The following is a 12239-nucleotide window of genomic DNA, read 5'->3' on the forward strand; positions in this document are numbered from 1 at the left end:
GCGGAATCGGAGAAAGAGGCGCATGAACCGGCTCTTACACTGATGGACGCGTGAATTGATATTTGGGTCGGCTGATGTAAATACTAGGTAGTATACATTTATTAGGGGATTGTGCATATCTCTGTCAAAAGGGACAGGGAATAAAGCGGTTTGACTAGGGAGAAAATGGGCACCCCCTTTCGGGGAACTATTTAAGGAGGAAGAGAAGGAAGAAACAAGGATATTGGGCGTTGGCGAGGACGATGTGCTGCTGCAGAACTAAGTGTCGCGCTCTCTCTTCTCCTCCGATCGTCGGTCTCTGTGGGGTCGGGAGTTCGCTGCCTCTACTTCGTGGACAGCCCGTGCGCTTCCAACAGAGGCTCTCCCCTTTTTGTTTCTTTGAGTCGAGTGTGTTCTATCTGTGTGCGTGAGTAGGATCCCCACGCCGGGTCCATCGACGCCTTGCCGGTTGTAATCGTCAGAGTTTGCAATCTCTAGATATTGTAATCAAATCTTACTGTAATTAAGTGTGCCGTTTGTTTCTCTTTCCTTCTCCTTGTTGCTTATCTACAAGACTTCTCTTCTCTTCTCTTTTCTTTCTCTCTCTCTCTCTCGCTCCTCGGTTCAAGGCCCCCGTGGTCCTGCCTCTTTCTACACGCACGCGCGTAACAACGCGACAACGTGAGCAAAGGTCTACTCGACGTAGTCCATTCCGACTTATGGGAACAGGCGCAGACGGCTACATTCGGCGGATGCCGATATTACGTTGTCGTGAAGATTTTCGCCCACAAGCGGAAACCCGAGCAACGAGAGCCAAAGAGCGATGTGTAACGTTGCACACATACATAATGTATTTGTAATAGTAATAAGGGTAAAGGGTATGGTGCTAGAAATGCCCCATATGATCCCTAAGGTATAAAGGTGATGTGGTCTTGTGCGCACATCAACGCGAGAGAGAGAGAGAGGTACTATGTGGCACATAGGTACCTAGTTGTTTGTGAGGAGGTGGGAGTTAAGGGGGCCATCAATCTCACCCTCCCCAAATCAAGGCAAATATCCCCTTTGAATGAAAGGGGATATTTTAGTCTCACTTTTGTAAACAGTCTTCCCTCCTTGTGCTATAAAAGGAGAGGGAAGGCACCAATGTGGGGGTTTCCTATTTTGAGTGTGCGAGGTATACCACATAGGTCGAGCGTTAGGGTTAGGGTTAGGGCTTCTTTATCTTTATCTTCATCTTCGTCGGTTAGGGTTTCGAGTAGTCGTTTGGTGCGGCCTATGCGGCCACCATTTTGTAATCGTTCATTTCGTTTTAATACATCTTGTTGATCATCTTGCCTCTATCTTCCTCTTGTTCATTCTTCTTCTTCTTGAGCAAACCTTCCATTCCATGTCTGATTCCTTCTCCTCTACTCCTTAGTCCAAGACCCCCGTGGTCCCGCCCTTCTCCATGCACGCGCGTAGCAACACGACAATGTGCTCTTCATCAACGACTTTTCAAGGCACACTTGGATCTATCCGATGTGGGAAAAGAGTGAAATGTTCAAACACTTCCAAACATTCAAGAATGAAGTTGAGAAAACCACGGGCCGACATGTACGATGTCTCCGATCAAATGGCGGCAAGGAGTACTTCTCAGACGATTTCACTGCGTATCTCTAAAAGGAAGGAATTCGACGAGAATTCACTTGCTGACACACTCCGCAACAAAACGGAGTAGCCGAGTGAAAAAATCGCACATCCTTGAAGTAGCGCGGGCCATGATGAACGAAAGCATATGCCCAAGTCATATTGGGCTAAAGCTACAAATACGGCCGACTACCTAATGAACCGGTGCACTTGACCCGAAGTCGGAGAAATGTATCCTCGTAGGATACTCACTTGAGCAAAAGGGGTACAAGTGCTACAACCACTTAACTCGAAAATCTCGAGTAAGTCGAGACGTCGTTTTTGACGAGTCCGCATCCTGGTATGCACCAGAGACAACTCTGACTCCGACTCCGCTCGACCCGGAATCCGCCGAACAAGAGATAGAGGATGAAGATCTCCTTACGCGCATGTTCGAAGAAAGTCCGATCACGACCCGACTAAGCGGACCACAAAAGCCTTTCAGCGATCAAAGCACATCACGGCCTAGCTCGAAGATGGACAAAGGCAAGGCGAAAATGTCAGAATACGAAGACGATCGCTTCGGTGACGATGACTCGACTCACTCACTCGACAGTGAGTTCTGCGGCTTCGATGTACCAATCAGAGCTAAGAAATCCCTCATCTCTACAAATGAAAAGCTTTGCCGATCCACTCGTGAAAAGAACCACGTAAGTCGTTTCGGCTACAACAATTATATGGCGTATCATTACGCCTTTATGATGAAGGTAGCGACAGTACGGGAGCCGGAAACCTTTTCCGAAGCCGTGAAGGACCCACGATGGATCGATCCAATGAACGAGGAGATGCAGGCACTACGGAAGAACGAGACGTGGGATCTCATTCCCACCTCACCACACAAAAAGGCGATCGGATGCAGATGGATTTACAAAGTGAAATACAACGCCGACAGTTCCTTCAACCGCTACAAAGCGCGACTCGTAGCGAAAGGCTACGCACAAACGCACGGAGTTGACTACGAAGAGACCTTTGCCCCAGTGGCAAAGATGACATTGGTACGAACTGTAATTGCACTTGCCGCGGCGAAAGGGTGGCACCTCCATCAAATGGACATCAAGAACGCCTTTCTACAAGGTGAATTAGAAGAGGTGTACATGATCCAACCACCCGGCTTCAACTCGAGCACCTATCCGGAAGTTGTTTGCCGACTCAAGAAGACACTCTACGGCCTCAAGTAAGCACCGCGTGCTTGGCATTCGAATATAACGCAATATCTTCATCAAATCGGCTTCCATATTTCAAAATCAGACAACTCCCTCTACATACGAAGCGATTCCGCAAGTCTGATCGTCATCATCTTATATGTGGATGACCTAGTCATTGGAGGTGAGCATCTCGTCGAAATCAATAAGGTCAAATCGCTCCTTTCCGACAAGTTCGAGATGATGGACATGAAGGAACTCCACTACTTCCACGGCATCGAGGTAATTCGGACTCCAGCCGGAATCATGATTTCTCAACGGCACTACATCCTAAACTTGTTATACAAGTTCGGTATGGCTAAGTGCAAATCCGTGGCAAACCCGTTCGATCGTAATCTCAAACTAGATGCGGAACCCGGCACCAAAGCGTGTGAGCCAACTCAGTATCGGCAACTCATCGGGATTCTCATCTACCTCACGATCACGCGACCCGATCTCAGTTATCCGGTCCGTCTCCTTAGTCAATTCATGCAAACACCGCGTGATACTCACTTGGATTGCGCTAAGCGAATTCTACGATATGTCAGTGGCACAATAGATTGCGGCATCCTCTACAAGACCGCGATGCCCATACGACTCGAGGGGTACACAGAAGCCGATTGGACCGGCTACAAAGCTGATAGAAGATCAACCTCCGTATTTGGTTTCTCCCTCGGCAACAGAGCAATATCCTGGAGTAGCAAGAAGCAGCCTACCGTCGCTCTTTCGAGTACGGAGGCAGAATACCGAAGCGCAACCGTAGCTGTATGTGAAGTCGTATGGCTCAAAAGGATACTGAAGGATCTGGGTGTACCCATCAAGGATCCGACTTCCCTTTACTGCGACAACATGAGCAGTATCTATTTGGTTCGGAACCCAGTGTTCCACGCGCGGACAAAGCACATCGAAGTGCACTATCACTTCATCCGAGAGCGCATTCTAGGTGGCGATGTCGACCTACAACACATTAGGACGAATCTTCAAACGGTCGATATCTTCACTAAAGCCTTGGGAGCCGACAAGCTATTGCAATTCATGACCGATCTCGGATTGACAATCCCTGACCTGCCAAGCTTGAGGGGGAGTACTGAAGACATTACGCATTACTGCGTGGATTCCGCAAAACCGCACACACTACGCAAGAACGCCTGAATTACGCAACCACGCAACGAAGCTGTGAAGAGCCGATCTACCGCGCAAAGCCGTTAAAAAAGACGAAAGCTGAGGCACAGACTTCGCAACTACGCACAACACAAGCTGCAGCACGGATTCCGCAACTTCGCATAAATCCGAGTCAACGCGAACTCCGGAACACGAGTCGAAGCAGATTTTGGATACTTTCTAAAACCGACCCTACTTGAGCTTCAGGGGGCGTGTTGAGACTCAAGTTCAACTTGGTTTAGTGTGTGAACTCACCTTGAGAGTGAATAGACAATCCAAAGGTCAAGAGTCACCTCTTTGAATTCTAGCATTTAGTATTAGTCATATGATTCTATGACCAATAACATATGAGCTTTGACATTCCCCATGCTCCATGACTCTTGTAGTTAATGAAGAGAGAGGGTGACTATATAAAGCACCCTCCTCCCACCTTGTATTGTGTTGAGTCTTTCTCCTTTGTTAATATACTCTTACCTTGCATATTCACTATGTCTTATTCCTTGTCTCTCTCTCACTCTCTCTCTCTCTCTCATACACACACATAACTCATATCTCTTCCACTTCACAAGAATCCATCTCTTGATTCCTTACATCGGGAAACAAACCCGGGTCTGTACCATCACAGGGTGTTATTGTACCATTAGACCACCGATGCACACATGTTCTCAATTACATATTTTACCCATAGACCCATTCATCAATCTAATATATTAGAACTATGCACAACCTATTTACATTGTCACTTCGATCAAAGGTTGAGGGATGCAATTTATTTGCGGTTTGCATCATTTCATTTGCCAAGGATAAAACCCGAGTCTATAGAATAAGAGAGATGTATTACTCCACTAAAGCACCAATGAATATGGTGTTGGTTAAAATAGTTTCTCACCTACGGAGAATAGTAATCTAATTTCTTGATGGCCAAACTATTTATCCTTGAAATATATAGTGCACATGTTTGGATCAATTCGTTTGCCGAGGACAAAACCCGAGTCTATAGAATCAGAGGGATCTATTACTCCACTATAGTACCAATGAATGTTTTGTTGGTTAAATAGTTTCACACCTACGGAGAATATTATTCTAACTTTTTGATGGCCAAATTATTTATCCTTGACCTTCTCTATCTTATTCCACCAAGCAATAACAACCACTTATGTAATCCACTATATGTGGTCTCTCAATTAGTGAAAATGCCTCAAATCCTATATCCGGGAATGACATGTCGGCACATAGTGATATGCACATGTTTTGATTCATGCATTGGCCGGGAATTGAACCCGGGTCTGTACCGTGGCGGGGTACTATTCTACCAATAGACCACCAATGTACACATAGTGTTCTTAATGCATAGTGTACCAATAGACCTATTTATGAATTTAATCTTTTTAAACTATGCACATCTTATTAACATCGTGCATTCGGTACCAGCTTGTGCGATGCAATTTTATTTTGTGAGATATAGTTCACGTGTTTGGATCGGTTCATTGGCCGGCGACGAAACCAAGGTTTGTAGAATGGGAGGGATCTATTCTTCCACTAAAGAACCATACCGTGTGGTATTAGTTAACTCGTTTCTAACGTGCAAAGAATATTATTCTAAATTTCTAACGGCCAAACCATTTTTCGTTGACTTTCTCTATCTCATTCTAACAAGAAACAACAAGCACTTATGTAATCCACTATATGTAGTCTCTCAATTGGCAAAGTTGTCTCAAATACTATATGAGGGAATGACATGTTGCCACAAAGTGATATGCACATGTTTGGATTCATACATTGGCCGGCAAACAAACACGGGTCTCTACCATCGCTGGGTGCTATTCTACCACTAGACCACAAAATCATCTCAATTACATATTTTACCCATAGACCCATTCATCAATCTAATATTTTTGTATTATGCACAATCTATTTACATTGTCTGTTGGATCGAAGGTTCTGGGATGCAATTTATTTGCGTGAAATATATAGTGCACATGTTTGGATCAATTCGTCTGCCGAGGACAAAACCCGAGTCTATAGAATCAGAGGGATCTATTACTCCACTATAGTACCAATGAATGTTTTGTTGGTTAAATAGTTACACACCTACGGAGAATATTATTCTAACTTTTTGATGGCCAAACTATTTATCCTTGACCTTCTCTATCTTATTCCACCAAGAAATAACAACGACTTATGTAATCCACTATATATGGTCTCTCAATTGATAAAAATGCCTCAAATCCTATATCCTGGAATGACATGTCGGCACAAAGTGATATGCACATGTTTTCATTCATGCAGTGGCCGGGAATTGAACCCGGGTCTGTACCGTGGCAAGGTACTATTCTACCACTAGACCACCAATGCACACATAGTGTTCTCAAGTGCATAGTGTACCAATAGACCTATTTATGAATTTAATCTTTTTAAACTATGCACATCTTATTTACATCGTGCATTCGGTAGTAGCTTGTGCCATGCAATTTTCTTTGGTGAGATATAGTTCACCTATTTGGATGGGTTCATTAGCCATCAACGAAACCCAGGTTCGTAGAATTGGAGGGATCTATTCTTCCACTAAAGAACCATACCGTGTGGTATTAGTTAACTCGTTTCTAACGTGCAAAGAATATTATTCTAAATTTCTAACGGCCAAACCATTTTTCGTTGACTTTCTCTATCTCATTCTAACAAGAAACAACAAGCACTTATGTAATCCACTATATGTAGTCTCTCAATTGGCAAAGTTGTCTCAAATACTATATGAGGGAATGACATGTTGCCACAAAGTGATATGCACATGTTTGGATATGCACATGTTTGGATTCATACATTGGCCGGCAAACAAACACGGGTCTCTACCATCGCTGGGTCCTATTCTACCACTAGACCACAAAATCATCTCAATTACATATTTTACCCATAGACCCATTCATCAATCTAATATTTTTGTATTATGCATAATTTATTTACATTGTCTGTTGGATCGAAGGTTCTGGGATGCAATTTATTTGCGTGAAATATATAGTGCACATGTTTGGATCAATTCGTCTGCCGAGGACAAAACCCGAGTCTATAGAATCAGAGGGATCTATTACTCCACTATAGTACCAATGAATGTTTTGTTGGTTAAATAGTTTCACACCTACGGAGAATATTATTCTACCTTTTTGATGGCCAAACTATTTATCCTTGACCTTCTCTATCTTATTCCACCAAGAAATAACAACGACTTATGTAATCCACTATATATGGTCTCTCAATTGATAAAAATGCCTCAAATCCTATATCCGGGAATGACATGTCGGCACAAAGTGATATGCACATGTTTTGATTCATGCAGTGGCCGGGAATTGAACCCGGGTCTGTACCATGGCAGGGTACTATTCTACCACTAGACCACCAATGCACACATAGTGTTCTCAAGTGAATAGTGTACCAATAGACCTATTTATGAATTTAATCTTTTTAAACTATGCGCATCTTATTTACATCGTGCATTCGGTAGTAGCTTGTGCCATGCAATTTTCTTTCGTGAGATATAGTTCACCTATTTGGATGGGTTCATTGGCCATCAACGAAACCCAGGTTCGTAGAATGGGAGGGATCTATTCTTCCACTAAAGAACCATACCGTGTGGTATTAGTTAACTCGTTTCTAACGTGCAAAGAATATTATTCTAAATTTCTAACGGCCAAACCATTTTTCGTTGACTTTCTCTATCTCATTCTAACAAGAAACAACAAGCACTTATGTAATCCACTATATGTAGTCTCTCAATTGGCAAAGTTGTCTCAAATACTATATGAGGGAATGACATGTTGCCACAAAGTGATATGCACATGTTTGGATTCATACATTGGCCGGCAAACAAACACGGGTCTCTACCATCGCTGGGTGCTATTCTACCACTAGACCACAAAATCATCTCAATTACATATTTTACCCATAGACCCATTCATCAATCTAATATTTTTGTATTATGCATAATCTATTTACATTGTCTGTTGGATCGAAGGTTCTGGGATGCAATTTATTTGCGTGAAATATATAGTGCACATGTTTGGATCAATTCGTCTGCCGAGGACAAAACCCGAGTCTATAGAATCAGAGGGATCTATTACTCCACTATAGTACCAATGAATGTTTTGTTGGTTAAATAGTTTCACACCTACGGAGAATATTATTCTAACTTTTTGATGGCCAAACTATTTATCCTTGACCTTCTCTATCTTATTCCACCAAGCAATAACAACCACTTATGTAATCCACTATATGTGGTCTCTCAATTGGTAAAAATGCCTCAAATCCTATATCCGGGAATGACATGTCGGCACAAAGTGATATGCACATGTTTTGATTCATGCATTGGCCAGGAATTGAACCCGGGTCTGTACCGTGGCAGGGTACTATTCTACCACTAGACCACCAATGCACACATAGTGTTCTCAAGTGCATAGTTTACCAATAGACCCATTTATGAATTTAATCTTTTTGAACTATGCACATCTTATTTACATCGTGCATTCGGTAGTAGCTTGTGCCATGCAATTTTCTTTCGTGAGATATAGTTCACCTATTTGGATGGGTTCATTGGCCATCAACGAAACCCAGGTTCGTAGAATGGGAGGGATCTATTCTTCCACTAAAGAACCATACCGTGTGGTATTAGTTAACTCTTTTCTAACGTGCAAAGAATATTATTCTAAATTTCTAACGGCCAAACCATTTTTCGTTGACTTTCTCTATCTCATTCTAACAAGAAACAACAAGCACTTATGTAATCCACTATATGTAGTCTCTCAATTGGCAAAGTTGTCTCAAATACTATATGAGGGAATGACATGTTTCCACAAAGTGATATGCACATGTTTGGATTCATACATTGGCCGGCAAACAAACACGGGTCTCTACCATCGCTGGGTGCTATTCTACCACTAGACCACAAAATCATCTCAATTACATATTTTACCCATAGACCCATTCATCAATCTAATATTTTTGTATTATGCACAATCTATTTACATTGTCTGTTGGATCGAAGGTTCTGGGATGCAATTTATTTGCGTGAAATATATAGTGCACATGTTTGGATCAATTCGTCTGCCGAGGACAAAACCCGACTCTATAGAATCAGAGGGATCTATTACTCCACTATAGTACCAATGAATGTTTTGTTGGTTAAATAGTTTCACACCTACAGAGAATATTATTCTAACTTTTTGATGGCCAAACTATTTATCCTTGACCTTCTCTATCTTATTCCACCAAGAAATAACAACGACTTATGTAATCCACTATATATGGTCTCTCAATTGATAAAAATGCCTCAAATCCTATATCCGGGAATGACATGTCGGCACAAAGTGATATGCACATGTTTTGATTCATGCATTGGCCAGGAATTGAACCCGGGTCTGTACCGTGGTAGGGTACTATTCTACCACTAGACCACCAATGCACACATAGTATTCTCAAGTGCATAGTTTACCCATAGACCCATTTATGAATTTAATCTTTTTGAACTATGCACATCTTATTTACATCGTGCATTCGGTAGTAGCTTGTGCCATGCAATTTTCTTTCGTGAGATATAGTTCACCTATTTGGATGGGTTCATTGGCCATCAACGAAACCCAGGTTCGTAGAATGGGAGGGATCTATTCTTCCACTAAAGAACCATACCGTGTGGTATTAGTTAACTCTTTTCTAACGTGCAAAGAATATTATTCTAAATTTCTAACGGCCAAACCATTTTTCGTTGACTTTCTCTATCTCATTCTAACAAGAAACAACAAGCACTTATGTAATCCACTATATGTAGTCTCTCAATTGGCAAAGTTGTCTCAAATACTATATGAGGGAATGACATGTTGCCACAAAGTGATATGCACATGTTTGGATTCATACATTGGCCGGCAAACAAACACGGGTCTCTACCATCGCTGGGTGCTATTCTACCACTAGACCACAAAATCATCTCAATTACATATTTTACCCATAGACCCATTCATCAATCTAATATTTTTGTATTATGCACAATCTATTTACATTGTTTGTTGGATCGAAGGTTCTGGGATGCAATTTATTTGCGTGAAATATATAGTGCACATGTTTGGATCAATTCGTCTGCCGAGGACAAAACCCGAGTCTATAGAATCAGAGGGATCTATTACTCCACTATAGTACCAATGAATGTTTTGTTGGTTAAATAGTTTCACACCTACAGAGAATATTATTCTAACTTTTTGATGGCCAAACTATTTATCCTTGACCTTCTCTATCTTATTCCACCAAGAAATAACAACGACTTATGTAATCCACTATATATGGTCTCTCAATTGATAAAAATGCCTCAAATCCTGTATCCGGGAATGACATGTCGGCACAAAGTGATATGCACATGTTTTGATTCATGCATTGGCCGGGAATTGAACCCGGGTCTGTACCGTGGGAGGGTACTATTCTACCACTAGACCACCAATGCACACATAGTACTCTCAAGTGCATAGTTTACCCATAGACCCATTTATGAATTTAATCTTTTTGAACTATGCACATCTTATTTACATCGTGCATTCGGTAGTAGCTTGTGCCATGCAATTTTCTTTCGTGAGATATAGTTCACCTATTTGGATGGGTTCATTGGCCATCAACGAAACCCAGGTTCGTAGAATGGGAGGGATCTATTCTTCCACTAAAGAACCATACCGTGTGGTATTAGTTAACTCGTTTCTAACGTGCAAAGAATATTATTCTAAATTTCTAACGGCCAAACCATTTTTCGTTGACTTTCTCTATCTCATTCTAACAAGAAACAATAAGCACTTATGTAATCCACTATATGTAGTCTCTCAATTGGCAAAGTTGTCTCAAATACTATATGAGGGAATGACATGTTGCCACAAAGTGATATGCACATGTTTGGATTCATACATTGGCCGGCAAACAAACACGGGTCTCTACCATCGCTGGGTGCTATTCTACCACTAGACCACAAAATCATCTCAATTACATATTTTACCCATAGACCCATTCATCAATCTAATATTTTTGTATTATGCACAATCTATTTACATTGTCTGTTGGATCGAAGGTTCTGGGATGCAATTTATTTGCGTGAAATATATAGTGCACATGTTTGGATCAATTCGTCTGCCGAGGACAAAACCCGAGTCTATAGAATCAGAGGGATCTATTACTCCACTATAGTACCAATGAATGTTTTGTTGGTTAAATAGTTTCACACCTACGGAGAATATTATTCTAACTTTTTGATGGCCAAACTATTTATCCTTGACCTTCTCTATCTTATTCCACCAAGAAATAACAACGACTTATGTAATCTACTATATATGGTCTCTCAATTGATAAAAATGCCTCAAATCCTATATCCGGGAATGACATGTCGGCACAAAGTGATATGCACATGTTTTGATTCATGCATTGGCCGGGAATTGAACCCGGGTCTCTACCGTGGCAGGGTACTATTCTACCACTAGACCACCAATGCACACATAGTGTTCTCAAGTGCATAGTATACCAATAGACCTATTTATGAATTTAATCTTTTTGAACTATGCACATCTTATTTACATCGTGCATTCGGTAGTAGCTTGTGTGATGCAATTTTCTTTCGTGAGATATAGTTCACCTATTTGGATGGGTTCATTGGCCATCAACGAAACCCAGGTTCGTAGAATGGGAGGGATCTATTCTTCCACTAAAGAACCATACCGTGTGGTATTAGTTAACTCGTTTCTAACGTGCAAAGAATATTATTCTAAATTTCTAACGGCCAAACCATTTTTCGTTGACTTTCTCTATCTCATTCTAACAAGAAATAACAAGCACTTATGTAATCGGGAGAGAGAGAGAGAGAGAGAGAGAGAGAGAGCAGGACACATTGTTTTTAAAATTCTATGAATACTCTGTGTCATTTGTACAACGCGCTCATTAGCGCTATTTATACAAGTCCACACGGGACTGTTAGGAGATCGGTGTACTTCAATGCTCACATGAGCATCTGACACTAACTACGAGACTATAGCTGCGTAGTAGTCTAGCCTATACTAGGCTTGCGGTTACAAATTTGATCCGGCATACCGGCTCCCCAGCTCACCGGTCCTTACTGCTTACCGGCTCGGTTGTTCACCAGCGTACCGATTCATCTCGCTTACCGGCTCCGGTTTAGCTTGCCACTCAACACTCCCCCTGAAGCTTAACCTAAGGTAGGGTCGTAGTGTCTTCCTCTGTGGCAGCCGG

The 12239-nt window shown here is 41.9% G+C and overlaps 6 non-coding genes across 6 annotated transcripts; all 6 read right to left on the reverse strand.

The window, feature by feature from the left end:
- Window positions 1-6270: 6270 nt before the first annotated feature.
- TRNAG-GCC (transfer RNA glycine (anticodon GCC)) lies at window positions 6271-6341 on the reverse strand. The gene has a single exon. It is a non-coding gene; the product is annotated as a tRNA-Gly (tRNA).
- A 971-nt stretch (window positions 6342-7312) lies between these two features.
- Window positions 7313-7383, reverse strand: TRNAG-GCC (transfer RNA glycine (anticodon GCC)). The gene has a single exon. It is a non-coding gene; the product is annotated as a tRNA-Gly (tRNA).
- A 955-nt stretch (window positions 7384-8338) lies between these two features.
- Window positions 8339-8409, reverse strand: TRNAG-GCC (transfer RNA glycine (anticodon GCC)). Its single transcript has one exon. It is a non-coding gene; the product is annotated as a tRNA-Gly (tRNA).
- Window positions 8410-9364: 955 nt separating this feature from the next.
- TRNAG-ACC (transfer RNA glycine (anticodon ACC)) lies at window positions 9365-9435 on the reverse strand. The gene has a single exon. It is a non-coding gene; the product is annotated as a tRNA-Gly (tRNA).
- A 955-nt stretch (window positions 9436-10390) lies between these two features.
- TRNAG-CCC (transfer RNA glycine (anticodon CCC)) lies at window positions 10391-10461 on the reverse strand. Its single transcript has one exon. It is a non-coding gene; the product is annotated as a tRNA-Gly (tRNA).
- A 955-nt stretch (window positions 10462-11416) lies between these two features.
- On the reverse strand, window positions 11417-11487 carry TRNAG-GCC (transfer RNA glycine (anticodon GCC)). The gene has a single exon. It is a non-coding gene; the product is annotated as a tRNA-Gly (tRNA).
- Window positions 11488-12239: the final 752 nt, after the last annotated feature.

This window comes from Azolla caroliniana, unplaced genomic scaffold (genome assembly GCF_043228905.1).
Source record: "Azolla caroliniana isolate FFs.n. ecotype wild unplaced genomic scaffold, voAzoCaro1.0.p SCAF_9, whole genome shotgun sequence".
Taxonomy (NCBI): domain Eukaryota; kingdom Viridiplantae; phylum Streptophyta; class Polypodiopsida; order Salviniales; family Salviniaceae; genus Azolla; species Azolla caroliniana.